The sequence below is a fragment of the Salvia miltiorrhiza genome, chromosome 1 (assembly GCF_028751815.1).
Source record: "Salvia miltiorrhiza cultivar Shanhuang (shh) chromosome 1, IMPLAD_Smil_shh, whole genome shotgun sequence".
In the NCBI taxonomy this organism is placed as follows: Eukaryota; Viridiplantae; Streptophyta; class Magnoliopsida; order Lamiales; family Lamiaceae; genus Salvia; species Salvia miltiorrhiza.
In genome coordinates, this window is record NC_080387.1 from 13,319,278 (window position 1) to 13,323,516 (window position 4,239).

The following is a 4,239-nucleotide window of genomic DNA, read 5'->3' on the forward strand; positions in this document are numbered from 1 at the left end:
ATTGTCGTCCTCCACTACCTTGCCTTCTCCCTTGTCATTCTGCGGTTCTGCAGAGGAATGGCGATTCCTCTGGTCTGTATGATTCTCATATTGAGTTCCACTCCTTAGATGAATTGCATTACACTGATTTTTAGGATTAATTTAAGTATTGCTAGGAAAGTGGCCCGGCTTGTGCTGTGTAGCTGCTTGGTTAGCCATCTGACCAACTTGATTTTCTAACATCTGCACCTGCTTAGAAAGTGCTGACACATTTTGCTCCATGTTGAACATTTTGGTTCCCAAGTTTGCCGAGTTTGTCTCCATCCCGGTGACCTTCACCAATACTTGCTTCATCATTTCCTCCATTGAATCTTTCTTTGGCTCATTGATGACTCCCCCACCAGAAACAGAAAATCCAGGTAGAGGCTGCAAAGCATTGTTGGGATTTGAATAGGAAAAATTTGGATGATTCCTATTATTTGGATGATACGGTGGATTGTCGCCCTGATGTCCTTGATAGTTTGGTCTATTGAATTGGTACTGCCGCTGGACATAATTAGCATCTTCCAGCTGCGACACATCAGGTAAACTCGGCTGCTGAGGAATTTTAGCTAGCAGTGCCTTTCTCTCCAACTCATACTGCTTTTGAAGAGCTTCATATTTCTCCTTAAAATCATCTCTCTCCTCATTCACAGCTGCAATTCTTCTCGTGGAATTTCTGTCATTCGGCCATTGGTAACTGTTGGAGGCCATCTCTTCTATCACACGATAAGCTTACTTTGTATTTCTATGGAGAAGACATCCACATGCAGTGGCATCCACCATACTTTTTGTCAGACCAGTCAAACCATTATAAAAGTGAATGATTTGCTGATCCTCTGTGAAACCATGTTGTGGGCAGTTCCTGAGCAGCTCGCGAAATCTTTCCCAGGCATCATGAATGGTCTCATCTCCTAGCTGGGAAAAGTGATAAATCTCTGCAATGATTTTCTGAGCTTTAGAAGTAGGGAAGTATTTTGCCAGGAAAGCTCTACACAAATCCTCCCATCCAGTAATAGCACCTCTGTCCAGACTCTTGAACCACTCCTTCGCTCTGTCTCTGAGAGAGAATCCAAACATCTTCATTCTGATGGCATCAGGTGGCACTCCATTCTGCTTAATAGTGTTGCAAATATCTAGAAACTGAGTGATGTGAGCATGCGGATTTTCAGAAGCCGCTCCACTAAACTGTTCAGCTTGCACCATGTTTATCAATCCCGGCTTCAGCTCGAACGTGTTAGCCTGCACAGTTGGTCCCCATCTGCCTCCTTGAAATTGATCAACTCGAGGCTGATACATGTGATTCAGTGGTGGCTCTGGTGGAGGAGCCCGGTTGCGCTCTCTCTCTTCGTCTAGCTGCCTCTGAAGGTGAGTCACGGCTCGCACAAGAGTTTCAAGGTCCATGTTATTCTGTTGCTCTGCCATTGCTTGATTCTTTTTTTCGTGGTTGTCTCTTTGGTACTGCTTATTAAGATTGCGCAAAGTCTGGTTAATTTCAGGGTCAAACTCAAAAAGAGGATTATCGTGAGATCTTGTGTTTTAAAAAAATTAGAACAAAAATAAAAACAAATAAAAACCTGAAGTACTATAAAGTCCTATCGAAAATATTAAAGCAATTTCTTATCAAATCCCTGGCAACAGCGCCAAAAAAGTTGATCACCAAATTATTAGCACAAAATACCGCAACTAACACGGTGTAATTGTAGCACAGAAATAGTAACCAGATATCGTATCCACAGGGATTGACACAACGAAACGACTTTATCTATCTCCTAAACAGACTATAATAGTAGACAGGTAAACAAAAGTAGAAAGGTTTAATTAACACTAAACTCAAATAGTAGTAAATAAAAGCACGTAGAAGAATCAAATATTAAAGACAACCGATCCTACGGTAGTAAATTCATTAACTGAATCTATGCAATAAATCTATTAATCCTATGTACCAATTTAATCCAATTATGATGAGAGATCACTTAATTAATCAATTACTCTCGCTAGAGCAGCAACGATCGTGGATTAGTAAATTATCTATCTCCGTTAAGTCTCAAGAAAATCTACTAACTCCCAATAGCTCCTAAGAATAACTCCCTATGATCCACCTATCTCCGCTAGGTCTCAAGGTTAAAATCATATCATACATCCCTGAATCCGTTAAACAGTTATCTCCGCTAGGTCTCAAACCGAATAGCTAAACATGCAAACTATTGGCCAAATAATTCACAAGAAAACAAGCACCAGGAATTATGAATCATAAACTGGAAGGCACAAACGTATTAACAAATAAATCACATAAATTCAATCAACTATTTACAAACCCTAGAATCAGCTAAAGGAAACTAGCCAGACATACTTAAATAAAACATAAACATAATTAAAAAGAAAGCAATTGTAAAAACGAATTATATAAAAACCGAATGAAAAACGATTGTAGCGCTTGAATCTTCAATCTTGATCCAAGCCTTGAAAACTGAAAAGCAATAAAAATTCTAAAGCTAGAAAAACTAAAGTATGAATGCTAGGGTTCGGGTGTGTGTTTTTTTCAATAGGTCAAAAGAGGACCTATTTATAAGCTTCAGATTTCCTTCGGATCACCATGGAAGTTTCCATACAAAGTAGAATTCTAAAGGTAATAGAATTGTGTGAAATAAGGCAACTCTCCAGCTGGATGCGCGCTCCGGAAAAACTTCCACTTTTGCCAACTTCGCAGCTCTCGCCAGAGGAATGGATGATTTCCCTGTTATCGCCAGATGAATGGTATCGCCAGCGGAATGTCTTCCACTCTGGTCTTCTTCAGCTCTGGCTTTCTCGATTCCGCTGTAATGGACTGATGATTTCTCTGACCTGGGCGACTTCCCTGTTCAGAGGGAAAACGACTCCTCTGACAGCGGGGAAGGGAATCCTCAGGCCTCGACTCCTCTGTCGATTTGATTTCTCTGCTCTGACTAGCGCTCCGGAATGGCGACTCCTCTAGCGCCTTATGAGTCCTCTGGCGTTTCCGCGCTCGCTTCGATTTCTCTGGCGTTCGCGGATTTCGCTGCACTGAACTTTGATTTCTCTGACTCCAGAGGAATGGTGATTTCTCTGCTCTGGAAATGTCGGTTCCTCTGCTCTGGAAACCAGAACACCTGGAGAATGCCAAATTCTTCCAAATTCATTCAAAACTGCATTCTTCCATCTTGAAAGCCTAAATCTCCTGCAAAGCATAAAATACACCATAAACGCACCAATTTCCAGAAGATTATCCTTAAACACGCACGTATAAACCCTCAAAAATAGAGTAAATTAAGCATAAATCATCCATCAACTAAAGGACTATGGGATCGACGAAAAGGAAGTTCCTATCTATTGCGACAGCTCCAGTGCTATTGCAATCTCCCAGAATCCAGTTCATCACACCAGAGTAAAGCATATTGAAATTCGACCATGAGGTTCAATGATCTTTGTGCAAAGATCGGCCTCATCAACCCTGAAGAGTGATGCTGTGTTTGAAGATTTTCTCAAACAGTCATGCTGACTGGTGGTCAACCAACTGCTGCTTCTACGATCGCCGACGTGGAAAGCAATAAAGTCCGAATGCTCATCTGAAGAAGAAGTCATCCTGTTGAATCAACCAGGATCACGTAGTATCAACTGACTACTATGCTCAGTTGATCAGTAAGTATTTTAAATGCTTACTTTTCAAAATCAGTTATTTCAGTTATGAGTTTTAAGTCTTTAGTTCAAAATCTTTTCTCTAACTGATCAGTTTCTTTCAAAAACTTTAACTGATTGAAGGATTTGTTGGAAAATGGAATATCCGTGAAGGACAAGATTTTTATAAAGTGAAAATCTATTTTGATTGAACTTATCCTGATCTTTTTGCCAAAATCCTTCCAACCTTCTTTTTTTTGCCTCAGCAATAAAATTTCTTAAAAAGCTCATTGACATGACAGTATGTAATGATGCCTTTCAAGTTTTTAGAAAACACAGTCCCTCGCAGTGACGGCGGACGCGAATTTTCTCTTCAATTGCATTTTAGGCACAGTTTTCGAAAAACCTTTCAACTTCTACATGGTTCAAATTTTGTCTATTTATGCCATGTTGTCTTCACGATTTTTCTGCATCAACTAACAACTCTCCACAGCCTTCACTGTGAGAAAAAGTTTCAATTGTTTCAAAAGTTGCAGAGAAAATTTGTTCCGACTAAAGGAGAAATCTATGACTGCAAAGTCATGGAGT

General features: G+C 40.2%; 1 non-coding gene across 1 annotated transcript; it reads left to right on the forward strand.

The window, feature by feature from the left end:
- The first annotated feature begins 862 nt into the window (after positions 1-862).
- On the forward strand, positions 863-969 carry LOC131007365 (small nucleolar RNA R71). The gene has a single exon (XR_009096068.1). It is a non-coding gene; the product is annotated as a small nucleolar RNA R71 (small nucleolar RNA).
- The last annotated feature ends 3,270 nt before the right edge of the window (positions 970-4,239 follow it).